This window comes from Tursiops truncatus, chromosome 15 (genome assembly GCF_011762595.2).
Source record: "Tursiops truncatus isolate mTurTru1 chromosome 15, mTurTru1.mat.Y, whole genome shotgun sequence".
Lineage (NCBI taxonomy): Eukaryota > Metazoa > Chordata > Mammalia > Artiodactyla > Delphinidae > Tursiops > Tursiops truncatus.
Window position 1 is genome coordinate 58,140,189 of NC_047048.1, and position 21,048 is coordinate 58,161,236.

The window sequence follows — 21,048 nt, forward strand, 5'->3', positions numbered from 1 at the left end:
GCATGTTTGTTTTCCTTTCTTTTCAGAAAATGACTATTCAGATAATACAACCCACTGTGAAATTTTAAAAGAAAAAAAAACACACAGAGGAAAGAATTGTAAAGATGCAAGCCACTTTCAATTCCACCATCTAGTGTTAACTGTCGTTACATGTTGGTGTATATCCCTTGGGCCTTTGTGAGTGTGTGTGTTTAAACAAAATTAGACTCATCCTTTATGCATAATTTCGTATCCTGCTTTCTTTAACATTCTATATAAAGCATTTCAGCACGTCCATGAGGCCGTAGGCAGCACGAGGGTGGGGGCAGGAACCATGTCTCTTGGATGACCGCTGTGCCCCAGGGCCTAGCATGTGTGCCATGCTCAAAAAATACTGTCGAGAAAACCAATAATAACAGTTAATATTTATTAGGTGACTTCTAGGTATCACGATGCATCATGTAATTATGTTCTTACAGCAAGCCTATGCAGTTGGCACTTCTGGGAACCACATCTTACTACAGATGAGGAAACTGAGGCTGGGAGAGGTAATGTCCCTCCCCTGAGGTCACACATCCCTGCTATGTTTCTGCAAGAACACACCCTTGAACATGCATTTTTCCCACTCCATACATTTTCTTGCCACGTTCCACTTTTAATCAGGGACTGAGGGGGCAGCTCTGCTTCACTGAGACAGGACTCTCCATTTGGAAGGAAGGTCTGGCCCACCCCCTGTGGGTCCTGAGGGCTGCACTGGGCCTGCTGTCCAGCGTTGGTCAGCCTCCACTTGACCAGCCTTAGCCAGCCTGATCCAGCACGGCCCTGGGTCCGTCTTTCCTTGGGGCGTGTTGCCTTATCCCCGTACCAGGCTGCCTGTGCCAGTGCCCCTGCCCACCCTCCCAGATGTCGGGCTCGTCCACTGTGCATACTTACTGGGGCAGAAGCTGGGGAGGCCCCACCGTTGGCCCCTGAGCCTTTCTTCCTTGTTTCAGGGCACACTGGCCTTCGTCCAGCTGCCAGCACAGGAGTCTGTGGACACTTTCTCTGGCCCCTGGAGCCTGCTCTAATCTCCAGCATGCATGGCAGGTCAGAAGTACCAGGGAGCTGATGTCTCCTGGGAGCAGCCCTCAGCCAATTAATGTAGGAATTGGCATTTAAATACTCCAGGTCCTTTGCCCTCAGGGGGCACGACTCTGAGGCGTCCTGGGCACTGGCTCCCTGAACTCCCCAGCAGGGCTCAGCCCCAGCTGCTCAGGTGGTAATTGGCTTGATAACAACCACTCATTGGCTCCCTTCCCTCCCCTTGTGTGTCTCACTTCCCCAGCCCCCATCAGCGCTTCCTGGGATGGCCCTCCCACATCAACTCCAATCCTTGGCTCAGGGTCTGCTTCTCATGGAACCCAAATTAAGACATCCGCCCTCTTCTTCTTCCCTGCAGCCACCACCCACTTCTGGCCTCTCCCACTCACATTCCCCACAGGCTCTCTCCCCTCCAATCCATTCCCCATACTTGTCCCCAAAGTCACCTTTTAAAAATACGTGTTGTTCACCCCACTACTTTGCAGATTTCCCCTTGTGTCTAAGCACAGCGTCCCAGGCTCTCTGTGTTTCTGCTCCATCGGCCCCTCCAGCATCCCATTCAGGCACCACCCTTGCCCGGTGCTTGGGCCCTGTGAACGTGTCTCTCGTGTCTCTGCCTTTGCACTTGCTGTTCCATCTGCCTGGCATGCCCTTTCCTATTTTGATCACTCAGAAAACTTCTACTCATCCAGCAGGGCCCATCTCAGAAGTCACCTCCTCTCTGAAGCTTTCCTGGACCACCCTAGCTATTAATAACCCTCCCTTCTTTTGTGCTCTTTGGTACATTATTCACCCCTTTAATTCAAGACTTGTCTTACCTTCTTATAATCATCTGTTTAAATGTCTGTCTCCCCTTGGCGAGCTCAGTCCCTCCTCAACTCTCTCTCCCTGATGCCCAGCACTGACCCTGGAACAAATTAGGTTTCCAGTGAATACAGATATCCCTTGCTAGCCAGACTCTTGCTCCTATTTACTCAAAACTTAGTAACCAAATAGATGAGGATAACATGGCATCCCTCGCGATTCTGAATCCATTGTCCAGCATCCTGCCCCCTGAACTGAGTGGCGTGGGCGTGGGTGGCAAGAGATACCTGTAAATGAATGAATGAATTACTTAACGATTGAGAGAGTTCAAAGCTGAGAACATTCATCAACTCAGGGCACAGACCTGCATGAAGTTGGTAGAGAGGAGGGAAGGAGGGAACACAGAGATGCTGAGCCAGAGCCAAGAAACTTGTTTTGCTTTGGAATATATTATTTTTGCAGGTTGCTATAGTTACCGCTGTGAAATTAAAAATTAAAACCTTGTGAAAGAGAGAGGGTTGACTGAGATGAGGCAGTTCCTTGACAGGCTGAGTTATTTATCTTTTCCCCATGTAACATCTGGTTATGTGCTTGCAAATTTATTTTTAATTCAGAGCTCCAAAAAAGATTTCGCGGTGGTGCAGGGTGCCCGGATGAACGGCTTGGGAGGGGAAGGTGAAGCGAGTGGTATCACGGGGCAACTGGTGACCCTCGGCTTGTCCCCCGGCCCTCGTTCCTGCTTCGGACACAACATCTAGGAACCAGGGCGTGGCTCGAAGTCGTTCCAGACCCCCTGCCAATCAAAAGGGAGCCGTAACCATGGTTCCCAGATGCAGAGCCAGGATGGGGGCGCATCCCTCTCAGTTCCCCGCGGTTCCCTGAGCGGCAGGACAAGCACCACTGGGGGCGGAGGGAGGCCGAGTTTCTCTCTCTCCTGTCCGTCTCTGAACCTCTGTGACCCCCTGTGTCTCCTGGGATCTTCCCAGACCCCTTAATTTGACAGCCAGAAAGAAAATGAGTGGTTTTGTGGAGACAACACTGGCTGGAGTTAGGACGTGTGAGACCTTGCCCGACCAGCCATAGCTGGCTGTGTGACCTTGGGAAGCCCCTTCCCTCTCTGGTCCCTGTTCTCCCAATTCATCAGGGAGGGGTTGGAGTCTGAGATAACCCTCAGGCCCCCACCCCAGGACTCTAAGTGAGTCTAAGGAGTTGCCAGGCATCACTGGTGCCTGTTTGTGTGCTTCTGCCTGATTGCCCACTGCGGCAGGGTGGGGACCCAGGGCAGCCTGCCCCGGGCTCCCTTTCCTTGCCAGCCTTCTTCCTGCCTTGGACCTTGACACCTACCCTTCCCTCTGCCTGGTGGTCTCTTTCCCCAGAAGTCCACAAGGCCCCCTTCTCCACCCCCCACCCCCAGATCTTTGCTCAGATGTCATCTTCTCATCCAGACCTTCCCTCACCAGTCGATCCGAAACGACCCGTCCACTCCACTCTCTCCTACGCCTGGGGGTATAGTGTACTTTCTGTCTGTCTTCCCTTAGAGGATGTAAACTCCAGGAGGGTGGGGACTCTGTCTGTCTTGATCATGACAGGGCCTGGCACACTGTAGGTCTGTTTTTTTGGGTTTTTTTTTTTTTTTTTTTTTTTTTTTTTTGCGATACGTGGGCCTCTCACTGTTGTGGCCTCTCCCGTTGTGGAGCACAGGCTCCGGACACGCAGGCTCAGCGGCCATGGCTCACGGGCCCAGCCGCTCCGCGGCATGTGGGGTCTTCCTGGACCGGGGCACGAACCCGTGTCCCCTGCATTGGCAGGCGGACTCTCAACCACTGCGCCACCAGGGAAGCCCTACACTGTAGGTCTTAATAAATGTTTGTCAACTGAATGAATGAGTGAGTGAAGAAAACATTTATTGTCCCCTGCTAAATGCCAGGCTAGGTTAGGACAAGTTAGGATAAGTTAGGACTTAGGGGAAATGAATGGGGCAAAAACCTCACAGGCTAGGGAAAATGAATGTCAGAGGCAATTTTGAAAGATGAAATAAATTCCTTCAGAATGGCTGGTGCTTGTGTGTGTGTGTGTGTGTGTATGTGTGTGTGTGTGCACGTGTGCCTGTGTATGTGGCATGGGGGAATTCTTTTCTGCTGTGGTAAAAATGACCATACAGGGTGAGTTAGAGAAAATAATTGTATATATTAAACCTGTATTCTCTATAATAATACAAGTAATAATAATGACCATACATTGAGTCCTTATTATGTATGGGACCCAATGCTTTAGACATATGCATTCCGATCTTTACAAAAGCCCCACTGTGAGGTCAGGTACTCGTCTGTTACTCTCACTGCTGTATCCCCAGTGCCTGGAACATATTACGGGCCCAATGCTCATTTATGATATGAGTGACTCTACATTTTGTATTCAAGGTACCTGATCAGAAAGGGTGAGTGACTCATCCAAGGACACACAGCTAGCAAACAACAGAGCCAACATTTAAGCTAGGTTTGCTTGGCTCTGTCCATGTTGAAAAAGGACATCTTCTCCCTGTCTGGTGCTTCTTTGAGTCACTGTATCCCACCCATTCCCCTGAAGAAATGACCTTCCCACCCCTCACCAACCCTCCCAACTTGCCTGACAGTCTGCTTAGCTCAAAGTCTGAAAGATCTTGCCCTGCAAGGAATGGAATCAGGCCATCAAAACTGCAACCCACCCCGGGCCCTGGTGTCTTTGAAGTGTCCTGGCTTCTTGTCATCCTCCACTCTGCCTGACGGGGTGGCTGTGGGAGGACCAGGGAACATTCTGTGGGTGACAGATCCCAAGCTTCCTGACAGGCTTGGACTCATTACCCAGCTGCCCCATGGGCGAGCTCTGAAAAGTATGGCTGAAGCCCTGGGCCTGCGCGTTCAATGGGGATGAATAATGAAAGCACCGTCAGGCACCGCCAGCTGGCGGGGGGTTGCTGTGTAGCTGGCAACACTGCGTCCCAGCCCGACTTTATTTTGGGTCTGCAGGGGCCTGTTTGATTGTTCTGGTGGACAGAAGACACACCTTGCTGGGGACAGTCGCAGCCAGACCGAGCTAGGCTCAAATCTTGTTGCCTCTTGGACAGGCTGGGTGCTCGTGGGGAAGTCTCCTCTTAGTTCCCGCTCGGTGCCTCTGTTTCATCTGTAAAATAGTCCCTATTCTGCAGGGTCATTGAGGGGATGAAGTTAGGGAATGTAAACTGTAAAGTGCCTGTAGAGGCGAGGGTGGCATCAAGCGGAACGCGTCACTCACTTGCTTACTGTCTGCCTCTGACATGAGCTCTGACGGTGGGGCTTGGCTGGTACGTTCACTTGGGAGCACCTGGAACTCAGCCTGCCCATAATACATGTTTGTTTAATGGTCAGTTGAAGGGTGGGTGCAGGTGGTGATTGTGAGCCCAGTCAAATGTGCTGCCTGGAGGTTCAGTTTGCTGGATACTTGGAATTTTCATCGTTCAGGGCAAGACCCCCCTTGCCCTGAGAGGAACTCTGTTCCTCTCAGTTCTCAACTGGGTTCACATCAGTCGGCCTGGTGGCTGGTGACAATGTGGCCTGAGAGGCAGTTGCTCAGTTTTCTGAGCCTGATGTGAGCAGAGGCTTACGCTAGTGCATTTGGGGAGAGAGGGAGGCAGAAAGAGTGGCCCCTGGAAGCAGTGTGATCCCATGGTGGGAGCGTGGGTCTGGGGTCAGCCAGGCCGTGGATCCCATCTCATGCCCATCATTAGGAAGGGTAGGAACGTACTCAGCCACATATAACAGAAACCCTACTATTGAGGTATAACCCGGTTGGTGCTTGTTGCCCTATATGGCAAGAAGTCCAGGGAGGGCCACTGGGACCAGTGTGGCTCTCACTGCTGTCACTGGTGGCCAGGTTCTGCTTGCCAGTGTCTTTGCCATCTTTAACGTGTAGGCCTTTGTCCTCATTCCTGGTGCCTCGTGGTTCCAAGATGACTGCCACAGCTCAGGCATTGTGTCTTTGTTCCATGTAGGAAGAAGGGGTAGGGATAAGTGCAAAGGAAAGGGCTTTCTAACTGTGGAGGAATGCTGCCTCTGGGACTTTACCTAAATCTATTGGCCAGATCATTGTCGTATGCTACTCTTGGCCAAAAAGGAAGCTGGGAAAATTAGTTGTCTGGGGTTTTTTTTGGTAGCCAGTGTGAGAGGAGCTGTCGTCTGTGTGGAAAGCAGCTGCCCATACATAGTTTCAACAGCTCTAGGGTGGTTCCTCAAGCCCTGAAGTTCCCTGTACCCATGCACACTAATGCTTGAAGTTCTAGAAAGGTCCTTTCCCCACAGAGCATTGACCAAGATGTGGGTTGTGTGACTATTGCTCCACTATCAACTGTGTGATCTCAGGTAGGTTCTCTTATCTTGATGAGCCTCGTGGGGATCACGGTCCTTCCCCAGGGGTTTGTTTCATGAGAACTCAGAATTGTACCTGCCCTATAGTAGGGATTCAAAAAATGTAGTTCTTAAATTATTGTTGTTGTTATTATTATGACCACGGTTCCTAGGATAAGGCTTTTATGCCAGTGAAAACGATAATGTTTTCATTATTGTTGAAAGACCCCAAATGTCTGAGGAGGTGGTCCCAGCTCTACCCCCACCTGCTGTGTAACTTTGGATAAGCCGTTGCCCCTCTCTGGGCTGGAGTCTCCTCTGTATAATGAGGGTCTGGAACCCGAGTGTCATCACAGGCTTCCCCTGATGGGACTCGGACGCAACACCTCAGGCAGCTAATGGTCATCCCTTCCCTGAGAGTGGGTCTTGCTGTGGACGGCAGCAGCATCCAGGGGAGGGGAAACCTTGCCAATCTGGGGGCTCTTCTGGGCTTGCTGACCCCAGGTCCCTACCTCCCAGGCCGGGCGTCTGGCGCTGGCAGAGCCCCTCTGTGCTCTGGGAGGTGTGAGCCGCCCCACGCCAGGCTCCGTGCCCCTCTCTCTCTCCCGGTCTCCTGCCAACCCTCCTTCCTTCTCCAGAAATTACCTCCTGTTGCTGACTTCCTAGCAGGCAACGACTGTCCCCGGAGCCAGCTTCCCACAGTGGGAGGGCCCGCACTGGGGCAGGTGTGTCCACGAGGACTTGGCCCCTCTGTGACCCGGTGTTTGTTTTTTTCTGAGAAGGGGGCTGGGGGGGGGGGGGCCCTCTGCCCTCCCGGGGGAATACGTCCCTCCACTGGCTGTGACTTCAGCAAGCTCCCACTCCTATCTGGGCCTCTGTTTCCCCCTCTGTGACACGTGGTGGTGGAACGCCATGGTTTTTGAGAGGCAGGGAGCTTTTCTGAGCCTCTGGGGCGGAGGGCCTGCTGTGGCGTAAGCTGTGGTTGTCACACTGGCCCCACTGACCCTTGATGTGGTGCTGAGACTGTTGTGGGAAGGGCGGTAGATCCGACAGGGCTCCTGGGCCCCCAGCCCCCACCTCCTCAGGCAGTCAGCTTCTCTTTGATCTATTTCCCGTATTGGCATCTGCTGAAATTTTGACTGGAAGAGCACTCCCAAGTTAAAATTAAAAGTTTGAAAGTAATAGCTAATGCTTTAAAGATTTACCACGTGCCAGGTGCTCTGCTAAATGTTTCAGACATATTAATTTGTGTAATCTTACAGCAGTGCAACAAGGATGTTGAGCAAAGAGAAGTTCAGGAACTTGCTCAAGGTCACACAGCAAAGTAAGTAGAATCTGAACGCAGGCAGATTCTACTTCTTCAGATGCTGCCTCTTCACTACTGTTTTCTCCCAGAAAGCTGCAGATTTGGCTTATCCCCTCTGCCTCCTCATCTGATGTTGGAATCCCTGCTACAACATTCTCCCAAATTCATTGCCTCTTCTCAGCTTGTACACTGGCAGGGATGGGGAGCTCACTCCGTCTCTGGGGATCTGTGGTCCGCTGCACCAGTTTGAAATCTCATCCCTGAACTCATGGACTCCTTAATAAGTCCTCAGGGCTCCAAATGGTTTCCTGGGAAACAGAGCAGCTTGCTCAGCCCCCATCCTCAGACCTGGTATGGTCTGGACTATAGATGGAGAAATTTAGAGGGGGCCAACAAGCCTCATGTTTTGGGGCGATGGGAGAGGATGCAGGGTGGACATCAGGGTGGTGGCTCAGAGTGGGCTCTGGACTCATTTCCCACTCTCAGCCTTAACCTCATCTTCTGTGCAATGGCACTTACAATACCACTTCATTTGTAGGGTTGGCGTGAGGATTAAACAAGATAATCCACATTAAGTGACTGACACATAGGTAGCATCCAAACAATGTTAGTACCTGGTATCATCATCAATGTCATCATCACCACCGATGAAGTCTATCTTCTCGCTTCAGAGTTTAGGGATGATTTGGTCAGTGGCTTAATTGTGGAACTAATGAGGTCAGGAACTTGCTTCTTGGGTCCAAAGCCAAGAATTCTTCTCTTTGGCATAGAGAAGAAATCGAGTCCCAGAGAAGGGTAGAGTCTAGCCTAAAGCTTGAACCTAGTCAGTGGCAGGAAAGAATAGAGTTCTGTAGTGCAAAGTGAGAGGTAATTGGCCAGTCTCACTTGACACTCTGGGAAACGTGGGGTCAAAGGTAAGAAGCAGGCCCTGTGGGAGAGTGGAGCTGGTTCATGGGCACTTGGTTCTGGGAGGAGCAGGGAATTACCTCCAGGAATACAGTATAGGTGGGATGGCCAGGTGTTCAAATCTGAACACCTAGATGTGTTGTCGAACTAAACGTTTCTATGCTGTATCTGATGTGAGACACAGTTTGCAGGGGTGTAGCCTGGACTGGGCAAGGACAGACTTTCTGAAATATTTTCAGAAAAGCACATGGACAGGGTGCTGAGTGGCCTGTTGGAGCAAGCAAGGGCTCAGGAAGCACAGGTGGGGCTTGGATCCCAGCTCCAGATGGGCTTGGATCCCGACTCGCTGGTGAGTGGTGAGCCTTTACTTTCTTCATAGAGAAGATGGAGATGGGGTTGTCGAAAGGATTAAACCTGACACTGGCAGCTGAGTAGCTAGAACAGTTGCCAGCCCAGAATTTGTCTTAACCAGATTTAAAAATTAGGAGATTTGACACATCTAAATCCAGTTTGCCTCTATCTCTCAAGAACTCAGAAAGATCTCGGCACCTTAAACTGCTGTCTCAAGAGGCCAGGCTGGGCATCTCTGCTCCCTAGAACTGGGTGGAGGAGCGTGTGCTCTCTAGTTTATCCATCCACCCCAGGCCTGCAGGCTGGTTGGAGGCCAAATACTCCACCCTCCTGCCCCAACGAACCTGCCCCAGGCTCTGGAAGCAGCTGCCTTCTCCCAGAGAGATCGTGGGAAAGGAAAATTCCCCACCCCTGGAGGGGTTTGCTCAGGGCTGCTACAGAATGAATATTTCCTTTCATAATGTTGCTAATCATTTGCCCTTCCAGGCAGGAGTGGAGTTTCTCCCAAGCTCCTCAGCTGCAGTACCCTGTGGGCTCTTAATCAACTTACATGGTAATTAATACTAGATCCTCCCGGCTCTCTGCTCCTCCTGACAAGCTGGCATCTTCTCGGCCAGATGAGGCCGAAATCAAAGGCCTGAAATTATAGCTGAAAACTTTTCCTCCAGTTGTGTGTGGGAGGGAATCAGGAGAGCTTGAACCCCTGCCAGATCCAGTGCTGGGTGAGATTCTCATTTTACCGTCACTATGACCCTACTGGGTAATCAGCCCTGCGTTAGGGATGGGGCAATAGATTGCAGGCCCCCGTTCATTTATCCCCGTGGTTCTCACACTCCAGCACATGTTGGTGTGAGTCAGGAGGTCTGCTGTGGGACCTGAGAACCAACATTTCTAACAGGTTCCCAGTGATGCTGTTGCTGCTGGTCCAGGGACTGTGCTTTGAGAAACATTGATTTATTTAACTAATACTCATCCAGGGCAAGTTACTCGCTGCAAGGCACGGGGAGTACAGAGATGAATAATGCGGATGTAGCACCTGCCCTCTCACTGGGTGGCATTCACCTGGGGCACCATGTGGTGGGTAGAGAAGTATGTTCTAGAATCAGACATGCTTGACTCAAGACCTGGCTCTGCTGGTTACTTTCTCTGATTCTGGGCAGTTTACCTGACTTTTTGGAGCCTCAGTCTCTGCAGCTGTCTAACGGGGATAATTATGTTTCCTGCCTTGGATCGTTGATGTGGGGATTGAATGAGGAAAGGAATGTAAAAATATGTGCTTAGAAATGTTAGTTATAATAACACTGTACCATTAATAATGATGTTATTATTATTGTTGGGTCATTGTCTAAGGTGTGTAACTTGGTTCTGGAGCAGTTGAGATTCATTCATTCATTCATGATTTATTCCTTAATTCTTTTGACACATATGCCTTGAATATCAAGTATGTACCAGGTGTTAGAAACACAGAAGTGAACCCAAAAGCTAAACTCCTTCCTCTCATGGAGCACACTTTCTTGCCATAAGCAAACATTTATGTAAGTCAGAGAGGTGATAAGTGCTATGAGAAGAAACCAGGCAGGCCAGGGTATAGATGTCGTGGGTGGGAGAGACGGGCAGGTGATGCTCTTTTAGGTAGAGTAGTCAGAGGAGGCCCCTCTGATAAGGTGACCTTGGAGCAAAAAGCTGACTGAGGAGGTATAGTGAGGGAGGGTGTTCCAGGCAGAGGCATAGAGAGCACAAAGGCCGGGTGAGGACCAACGTCGCTGCATGCATCCCACCTGCAAGCCTAATGGCATCGCATCCAGGGGTTCTGGACCTTTGTGCTCCGTGGGCCCCCAGCAGCCTGCATCTCTCTTCTCCCCTCCGCTCCTCCCCATCGAGGACTGACACCCTCAGAGCTGCCACACCCTTTGTTCCCCAGGGCTGCCTAGCCTGGTCACAAACACCACCAGCTTTGGAGTTGGCTGTTGCCTCTGCGAACTCCACTTGATGCATCTGTAAAGTAGAGCTGATTTTTTTACCTACAGCACAGATGTGGTGAGGGCCAGAAGTGCTGCAGTCTGTGAAAATGCTTTGCAAGCTGGGCACTTAGTAGGTGTTCAACGATGATGGTCATCACTATTCCCTCCTCTCCCTCTTCCCTTCCCGCTCAGCTCAGTGAGACCCAGGATTCCAGGTGGGAACTCAGACCCAGAATTCTTGCTTAGCCAGGGAGTGTGTCTCATTTGCATAGCTTTGCATAAGGCCTGGAATGGTGTGTACCTCTTCTTGTCTTTAGTTCCTGTGAGCTCACGTCACCATTTAAAAATAGGGTGTTGATCTTCCCCTTTTCCCACCACTCCCTTTGCCTGTTGAAAAAATGTCAAGCTATTAATCAAATACGCCAGGTTTGGAAGCTGTTTTTATTTTGGCTCAGTGCAGAAGGGGGTCACCCATTCTAGGAAGCCCTTGATTATCCGCTTTACTGGAGGGGAGATGACAGCAATGATCTCACACAGTAGAGGGTCCTGGAAGCTTTAAAGAAAAGTCAATTTTATTCTTTCTGCTTACAAAAGTAGAACATATAGGCAAAATGGGAAAATACAGAACAGCAGGAGAAATTCCCCCAAAACGTACCCATGATACCCCAACCAGGCACAATCACTGTTAACACATCAGTACACTTTTTCCTGATTTATTTTTTCCAATGCAATTTTTATATAATTGAGATCATACCATATATACATATATATATATATATATATATGATGTTAGAATTGGCTTTTTTATTAACAAATATCATGACTATTTCCCTTTGCTATTGCAAACTTTGTAAACATCATTTTCATGTCCATGTAATAGTCCATTAGTTTCTTAATCATTCCCCTCTTTTAGGACATTTATGTTTATCTAGTTTTCTTTTTTTTTCCTGCTATTGTATATGTGGCTATGATGGCAGGTTCTTGGCTTTTTCTCCTGTGATTTTGGGTTATTTTCTCAAGGGAGATTCTAGAAATAAGATGACTGGGACTGAAGGGGGAGATAAGTTTGAGGCTATGGATAGATTTTGCTGAACCCCAACTCGGTATCTGGATTCAAGAATGTGCTTTTGTGTTGTCATAACTAAAACTTTCTGAAATAAGCCCCAAAGCAACCCTGGGATGCCCTGCAATGGCAATAGATAAGGCAGTGGCCCCCTTCTGTAGCCTGCTGCCTCGTGGCTCCTGACACCCTACTCAACTCTCGGCTGGAGTGGAAGGTTTCGATGATCTGCTCTCTCACAAACATCCCCGGAGCAGAATGTGTTTAAGAAAGTATCTGGAATTTGACTAAACTTGAGCTGTGTCTCCAAGCCTGTGTCTTTATGCTCTCACAAGTCCTAGTTTGCAAAAAATGACTTGGCTTTGTGTCAGTTAAGAATGTCTTTGGCTTAAACAAATATGAATTTCTAATTTTTTACTTAAAATAGAAGTCCAGGGTATGCACAGCTGCCCAATGATGCTGTCTGTGCCTCAGGCTCAATCTTTGTGTTCTGCCATCTCTGGCACAGTGGCATTTGTTTTCATGGTTGTTGCCTCGTAGTCCCAAGATGGCTGCCACACCTCCAGGTATCAAATCCTCATACTAGGTTTGAAGAAAAAGGAATGGTAATGGGGCAAAGGGATATGCCAGCCAGGTCTGTTCTTTACATCAAAAAGGCAAAAGCTTTCCTAGCAGCCCCACCTAGCAGATTTTTAATTGCATCTCATGAGCCAGAACCAAGTCGTACAGCCATTCCAGAACTAATTTGCTGGTGAAGAGGAATAAGGGTATATGCCCTTTGGAACGATCAAGTCTCACCCTCAGGGCTCAGGTAGGGACATTCTCCTTGAGAACAGTGGAATACCAGTGCCATGGGAAAAATCAGAGTTTTCTTAGCTGGGAAAAATGGGGTGTGGGTGGGTGGGATGAGTGTTAACAGGGAGGGGACATTGTCATGGGCTTTGTGGAAGACATTAAGTTCATCCTTGGGGTGGCCTCCTCTTGCCTGGTGATTGGCTCAGGGATGAACACTTGGTCTAAATAGGGTGAGGACATCCAGTCCATAATGGGGAGAAGAGAAGGCTCCTCCTCTGTGCCATGGGGTACTCAGATGTGATGCCCAGGTCTGCTGCAGCCCTTTTGTTTCCATGAGGGAAGCCAAACTGAGGATGAAGTTGACAAATGCACAGGGGAGGGGATAGAGACCCAAAGGGAATTGCCAAGAAATGGAGCCAAGGCCTTGATCTAACTATACCTGAGGCCCTCATCGCTTCTAGACTTTCCAGTCACAAAAGCTAACATACTCTCCTTATTGTATTAAATGAGCTCAGTTGAGGTTTCTGATATAACTCAAAGAATCGTAACCGATAGAGATGCAAAGAAGAACTTTGAAAAAAAAGTTCTGTGGTTAAGTAACTTTAAAGAACAAGATTAAGCAAAGTTTGACAAGCTTTTTCTTTTTTCTGGCTTCAGTTAGATTCTTTTACATATATGCTAATGTGTAACATGAAGCTTCGCAATGGGGAAGATCTCACATAGCATTTCCAGGACATATTGTCCCCAGAATGCTTTTATTATGGGACATAGGTCATCACTGGGACCTGTCAAGCCTAACCCCTACGCTATAGACCTCGGCTTTTAACATGAGATGGAAGTTAACAGTTAATGTAGACAAAGTTATGAAGAGAGTCGAGAAAGGGTAAAGGTTTTGGTTCCCTCAAATTTCCCCAGATGGTCTGTGTGTTTCCTCCGAGGAAAGTCCAATGTCAAAGAGATCAGACACAAATGCTAATTGGAATTTGGTACCAAGGAAATTCCAGGAAGCTCAGTGTAGCACAAAGAGCCTCAGCTGGGCAGAGGAGGTGGAGGTGATTGGAGTCCTAGTCCTGGGTGGTGCAGCTTGTCTTTCTGGGTGGCTTTGGGCTGATGCCTTCTCTCCAGACCTCAGTTGTCTCATCTGAAATGTGCAGAGAGGGCCAGTTTGTCCGTGATGTTCTTCCGAGCCGTCCCAGGCCGCAGTCAGGGCTGGTGTAGGATGAGCCTTTGAGAGCACTTCCTCAGTACCAGACCCTCGGTGGTGTCCTAGAGAGAGAGAGGAAGATGAATAGGACATTTAACCCTGCCCTCCAGAAAGCAATTGTCTAAAGGTGATGGTGCGTGCACGTGTGTGTGTGTGTGTGTGTGTGTGTGTGTGTGTAGTGCATATGATTAACAATTGGAGATGAAATAAAAGGTTTTATCCTATCTGTTCACCTCTTTCTAGCACTGTTAGTCCTAGAATGCTGTGATCCTGAGGCCATATCCATGCTCAGTGCGGAAGAGCACCTTGACCATTCAGCGATGTCTGCCGCGGATGGTGGGCAGGGGCACGCCTGCCTGTTTGTCTAGTCTTTGTAACACAATGTGAATGGAATAAGGAGGAGTGAGCACAGGGGCTGTAGGAGTCAGAGGAAAACCCAGCCTGGGGGTAGCCGAGGAAGACCTTCTGGAAAAGAGGGCATTGATGAACCAGTGGGAGTTTGCCGAGCATAGAGAGGTGAGAAGAGGATTCCATGCTGTTGATGTATTTTTCAGAAAGGCCCCTCTCCTGCCCTTAGTGGGATGGATGGAAGAGGGTGGGATGGAGGCAGAGGCACCATCAAGGAGCCCGTGACAGCCAGCCAGGCGGGGGCAGGGGCCAGACTGAGCAGTGCTGTGGAGAAGGAGGGGGAGGCGCCCGGGAATTGAGCATTTGGGGGTGTCTTGGAGAGGTTGTCCGCTTCCTCTTTCCATGACGGTTTAGGGGGAGAAGGGGGCTGCCTGGCGCTGCAGGGACCAGCTTCTTCAGATGAATCTGCTGTTGACCTTTGCTGATTCTGAGTAAACAACTCAGCCTTGCCGTTGTGGAGCTGGGGCTGCGCAGAGCACACCTGAGCCTGCCTCTAGGCCGGGGCTCCCTGGGGGGGCTAGGCGTCTGCCCCACCCAGCACTGGGAGATGGTTCTTGGCAATTGGCCACCCAACAATATCAATGAGATTCTCCTGGCAGGAGGGACCAGGTGGGCACCTTTGCTCCTGCTTGTCTGGGTGGGGACTCCCTGAGAAAGCTTGTGAGGGGCCCTAATGACAGCAACAATAACAATTACCACGCTCCTGACATCAGCCCATCCTTCGAAATGCACCCCCAATCTAAAGCCTGCCATTGCCTCCTCTGCCATCACCTTTGTTCCAGGTGCTATAATATTACCTGGATAGTTACTGGAGGCCTCCCACTGGCCTCCCTGCTTCCACCTGGCCCTCTCCAGTCCGTTCTACACAGAGAGATCCTGCCACTCTTCCGACCCAAATCCTCCAATGGATCCCATCTTACAGTCGAAGTAAAAATCCCAACATTATCATCTTCTTCCCTACTGGTGGCCCTCACCTCCCATTTACCTCTCTGACCTTGTTTCCTATCATTCTTGATTACTCATTAATCAAGGTAACCTTGATTACCTATTATTCTTGATTACTCTGGCCACCCTGGCCTTCTGGCTTTTCCACTAACTTACTGTAAGCATTCATGCCCCAGGACCTTTGCACCAACCATCCATTCTGCCTGGAATGCTCTTTCAGATAATCACATGGTTCTCTCCATTACCTCCTTTAGACTTCTGCTCAAATGTCACCTTCCTATTGAGGACTCCCTGACCATCCTATCTAAAGTTGTATCTCCCTCTACTCTTTCTGACCCCCTCCTGTGTTTTTATCCACAGGACATATCATCATGTAACAAACTATATGTTTTACTTATTTATTAGTCTGTCTCTCTCCTGAGGCGTGTGTTCCATGATTGCAGGGGCCTTTGTCCTCTTGATCACTGTTGAGATCCTAGTCTGAAAACACTGGTGCATATTAGGAGCTCAATACATATTTGTTAAATGACTGAAGAAATGATACCGCTGAGCATCGTGTTTCTATGAATTTTTATTTTCAGTTTGGAGAATTACTCTTGACCCACCATCAAGTTCACTTTTCTCTCCTGGGTATAGTCTGCTGATAATCTCATCAAAAGGATTCTTCCACTGTGGTAGTTTCTCTTCTAGCATGGTTCTAGCATTTCCAGTCAGCTTTTTTTTTTTTTTTTTGCGGTACGCGAGCCTCTCACTGTTGTGGCCTCTCCCATTGCGGAGCACAGGCTCCGGATGCGCAGGCTCAGCGGCCATGGCTCATGGGCCCAGCCGCTCCACGGCATGTGGGATCTTCCCAGACCAGGGCACGAACCTGTGTCCCCTGCATCGGCAGGCAGACTCTCAACCACTGCGCCACCAGGGAAGCCCTGTCAGCTCTTTTTTTTTAAATAGTGTCCATCTCTTCCTAAACTCCCCATCTGTTTATGCATGTTGTTCACCTTTTCCACTAGATCCTTTGATCAACGTATTATAGTTACTTTAAAGTTCTTGCTAGATAGTAAATGATTATTTATTGAGTACATTTATTGTGTCAGGCATTGGGCTAATGACTTTTATCTCTTCAACAAGTTGATTCAGATGAGAAACTTAAAGCTCACTGACTTGCCCCAACGTCCCCTGGCCAGGAAGAAAGGGCACTGTGGTTCCAACCTCAGATTGACAGCGGGACTTCTGTTCTAACCAACTCTGTTGTTACTCCACCTTCAGCCATGAGTTCTAGAGGCTTGGGCTCAGCTCACCAATTTATCCACAAGGAAGGATCCAGGTGGCCTGTCCCCATGGCGCTTGACTGTGGCCAGGTCTCAGAATAGCAGAGCCAGCTCAGATTCAAGCCCCTCTGCTTGGTCTTCCAGACCCCCACCATCTGGCCCCATCCACCTTCCTCTCCCATCCCCAGGGCTTCCCAGCAGGGAGCCAAGCTGGTCCCTTCCTCTGCCAGAATCACTATCCACCTTTTTCTTAGCCTCTTCATTCCGCGCTAAACTTCATTCTTTCGTTTCTTGGTCGTTGATTCACTCACTTAATATATACTTAATTAGTAAATTTAACTCAGTATATTTAACTCAGTAAAAGAGACGTGATAAAAGATTACAGCTTCTGGAGCCAGACACCCTGGTTTGAATTCTGGCCTCTCCACTTACCAGCTGTGTGATTTTAGTAAGCAATTCATCTCTCTGGGCCTCAGTTTCCTCAACTGTAAAGTGGGAATAATGGGAGGACCTATCTCAATACACCAACGTGAGGATTCAGAGAATTAGGCCATGTGTGAGCATAGGGACTGACACTCAGCCAGGCTCTCAGTGAGTGTCAGCTGTCACTAAGAGGGAATGCTGTGATGTGGGGACACAGAGGTGGCTCAGACATGACCCTGCCCTCTGAGATCCCCCAACCCTGAGGGGCATCAGACATATAAGTCCAGGCGCTATGGTCGGGACTAGAGATGGCTCTAGCACAGGCTCGGGGAAACCCAGAGGAGGGGCCCCTCCTTTGCTTGCCCGTCTAGCAGCTTGGCCATTCAGAGGAACAGAGTCACTGGGCTGTGAAAAGTCCAGCTGGCCAGGTTGTGGTGGGAGCCCCCTCCTACCAGTCCTTCCCCAGGCCCCCACCCCAGCCAGCACATTTGCTCTCATTGGCCAGAGAGGAAGGTAGCGAATGCAGGGATAAGACTGAGGCTGTGCCCACAGAGAGATACACAGACAGGACATGCACTCAGATGCACACATGCAGACGGAGCCCTGATGTAATAACAGCTCACACATTGCTCTTCACATCTGCCAGGTGCTGTTCCAAGCATTCTGCATATATTAATTTATTTGATCCTCACAACAATCTTATGAGGTACGTCTTATTAATGTCCCCGTTTTACTGATGGGGAAGTGAGGCAGAGAGGGGTTAGGTGATTTGCCAATGTCATACCAAATAAATGGCAGAGCCTAGATGTCACCCCAGGGAGTCATGCGCCAGAGACAGAACCACTCCACACACCCAGACACACATGTGCAGTGACACACTCCCAGTTTCAGATGTGCAGGCACAGGTACGAGCCCCAGGATGGACCTGGAGCCCTTCCAGGATTCGCGAACACGAGGAGCCCACTCCCTCACACTCACCCGGATGAAGAGGGCTAAGCACACTGCCATCTAACTCGAGACCCCTGCACGGTTGTGCAGGAGCAGGTGGGCTCTGGCAGACACACACTTGGAGGTAGGCACACGCGTGCTGTGTGCATGTGTGCCCCCCTCGACACACACAGAAATGGAAAAAACAATCACGTGATTCTTGTAGAAATCTGCCTGGCTTTCTGCTGACTTCTCACAGGCTCGTCTCCACCCTCCATTGGAGTGGCAGCCCCAGGAGAAGGGGCTTCACCCCTGTGATTCCCCAGTGCACCTAAGACGTGCTCAACCCCTACGGCTTCCTGTTCTAGGACTAGTGTCAGGCCCGTTGCAGTTAAGAGCCCTGACTTTACAGTCAGACAGGCGACCCTCCTCCTTGTGAGGCAAAGGACTTCACATTTCTGAGCTTCCCTTCCTTCAAGCTTGCCCCCAGCCCCAGGGACCTCCTGGCTAGCGCTCCAACATGCAGGGGACTGGGATGCTTCTGCCTTGGGGTCTTTGCGCTTACCTTTGCCTGCACGGATCCACATGGCTCCCTCCTTGGCCCCTTCAGGTCATTGCTTCAAGGTCACCTTCCCAGTGAAGGTTTGCCTGGTCTCCCTCCTTCAGTTGCAGCCCCTCCTCCACTGCCTTCCCTGATCTCCTACTCTCACCTGTCACCCCTTTACACCATCCATAGAGTCCTTCCCCTGCAGACAAGTTTTACTTATGTGTTTATTGCTTGCCTCCCCACTAAAGCTCTGTGAAGACAGGATTGTTTCTCCACTGTGGTGTCTCTGAGCCGAGAATGGTTACACACTCCTGGCATGTAACAGGAGCGCAGGGACTCTCAGGGGGACGGAGAATGAGATTCACTGTGAAATGAGGGCGATCACAACAACCTGAGGACTTGCTGGGAGGTGAGGTGAGAACATTACACTCGGACACTTACTATGTGGAACAGAGCATCGCTATCTCAGAGCTCTTTAAAAAAAAATTACAGAGGTACCACATGACCATAATCTCCACTGTAAGTCTCAGGCAATACCTGGGTGCATTGAGTAAACCACGGAAGGTCCTTTGCCAGGCATGGCCTGCAGCCCCTTCTGCCCACTCTGCTTGGTTCACCACTGTAGGCCTGTGGGAACACTTCCAGGCCTGCACCTACATAACAAAACGCGTATGTCATAAACAAATATTGTACATCCATCCTCCATTCATGCAACAGCTGTTTACTGAGCACCTACTATGTGCCACGTATTGTTCTAGGGCTACTCACATAAGATTCCTGCCCTCCGGACTTGACGTTCTAATCAAGTAGAGAGTGGATAAGTATAAAGTGTGATTTCAGGTGGTGATGGACGCTGTGAAGAGACATAAATTCAGGTAAAGGGATAAAGAATGAAAGGAGTGGGGCTGGGGGTGCTGTTAGTCCAGGTGGTCAGGGGGCACCTCTAAGGAGGTGAAATTTGACGTGAGAGCTGGATGATGAGAAGGGACAGGCTCTGTAGATTTCTGGGGCAGAGCCTTCTTGTCAAAAGTGTTCGCGGGTGTCAAGGCCCTAAGGCTGGCATGAAATTAGTGGGTTGGAAAAAGGACAAGGAGGCCAGTGGGGCCAGAGCGGATGAGCGAGGGGAGGGGTAGGAGACTGGGCAGAGAGATTGGGGTGCAGAGCATGCAGGGCTGTGGGCCGTGTGGTGAGAGCCACAGAAAGATGTTGAGCAGAGGCTTGATCTGGTGGTGGTGGTGGTGGTGGTGGTGGTGGTGGTGGTGGCGCGTGTGTGTGTGTGTCTGCACGTGTGTGTATGTGCCTGCAATTTTTTTATAGTGGTAAAATGTATATAACTTAAAATTTACCATTTTTAAGTGTGCAGCTCAGTGGCATTAAGTTCATTCACATTGTTGTGTAACCACCACCACCACCATCAATCTCCAGACACTTTCCATCTTGAAAATCTGAAACTCAGTACCTATTCAACAATAACTCCCTATACTCCGTACCCCCTTGCCCTGGCAACCAGCATTTTACTATTCGTCGCTAGGGATCTGTCTACTCTAGATGCCTCATGTAAGTGGAATCACAGAGTACGTGTCCTTTTGTGGCTGGCTTATTTCACTTAGCATCATGTCCTCAAGGTTCACCCATGCTGTAGCAGGTGTCAGAAGTTCCTTTTTAAGGCTGCATAGCATTCCGTTGTACGTATAGACCACATATCGTTTACCTATTTTTATCTGTCGATGGACACTTGGGCTGCTTCCACCTCTTGGCTGTTGTGAATAATTCTGCTGTGAACACGGCGTACCTGTTCGAGTCCCTGCTTTCAGTTCTTTTGGATTTATACACAGAAGTGGAATTGCTGGATCTCATGGTCATTCTCTGATCTAGTGTCTTACAGAACAGAATCGCTGGGCTGCTGGTGGAGGGGCCCCAGGGAAGGGCAGAAGCGGGTGGGGGGCAGCAGGCACAGGGCACTTTTCCTCACTCACCTTGGATCCCTCCAGGTGGCAGGCAGAGGCCCTTCCGACTCTTTAATGATTCAGGTACTTTCACTTCCATCCTTTAATTCACTTCACCCAGCTCTGGGAGGCAGGTGGGCAAGGCTTATGGTCCCCTCTGGACAGATAAGAATGTGAGGGAGGGAGGGCTTCTCAGCCAGCTGCCTTGAACCGGCGTCTGCCTTGAGGCTGACTTGGTGGGTGGACCATGGCACTGTGAGTCCCCCTCCAGCACCCCGGCTCCCATCAGTCAGGGCTGGGCAGCGGAGAGGTGTTTGTTCCAAGATGCTAATGAGCCTGAAATCCAGCCTAGGGCATTGGGCCCTGGAGAGCCACGGGAGGCAGTACCCTTATTAACCACCTGCCACGCAGGAAATCCATTCTGCTCACCTGCAGCTTAGGGGCTCACCCCTGGGAACCACCTGCTGCACTGTGTCAAGGCTGGGGTGTCTCTGGGCAGGGTGGGGAGCCCGAAGACCAGTTGTTGAGGGCCATGCGCCCTGTTCTGTGCCTTCTGAAGCCCCATCAGACCAGTCCATGGAGGTCACGCCCCCAGCCCCAGTCCACCTTAAGATAACTGCTCAGGAGATTAAATGTGAGCGACCAGCGTTCCTTGAACTCCCGGGTCCGGTCCTATATGTACACACTCCTACTCTCCCCAGGGAGAGTAGGGTCAGGCCAGCAGCAAATGGGGTGACTTGTTTTGGAGGCAGGCTCCACTCAGGTCATCCTGATTCCGACGAT

The 21,048-nt window shown here is 50.0% G+C and overlaps 2 long non-coding RNA genes across 3 annotated transcripts; both read right to left on the minus strand.

The window, feature by feature from the left end:
- Positions 1-362: 362 nt before the first annotated feature.
- Positions 363-6,983, minus strand: LOC141276607 (uncharacterized). Its single transcript, XR_012326501.1, has 3 exons — positions 6,867-6,983; positions 1,878-1,966; positions 363-373 (listed from the first exon to the last, which is right to left on the minus strand). It is a non-coding gene; the product is annotated as an uncharacterized lncRNA (long non-coding RNA).
- Positions 6,984-13,495: 6,512 nt separating this feature from the next.
- Positions 13,496-20,331, minus strand: LOC141276608 (uncharacterized). Of its 2 annotated transcripts, none has more exons than XR_012326503.1 (3): positions 20,296-20,331; positions 18,857-18,972; positions 13,496-13,866 (listed from the first exon to the last, which is right to left on the minus strand). It is a non-coding gene; the product is annotated as an uncharacterized lncRNA (long non-coding RNA). The 2 variants fall into 2 exon arrangements; XR_012326502.1 differs by lacking the exon at positions 20,296-20,331 and adding an exon at positions 19,088-19,154.
- Positions 20,332-21,048: the final 717 nt, after the last annotated feature.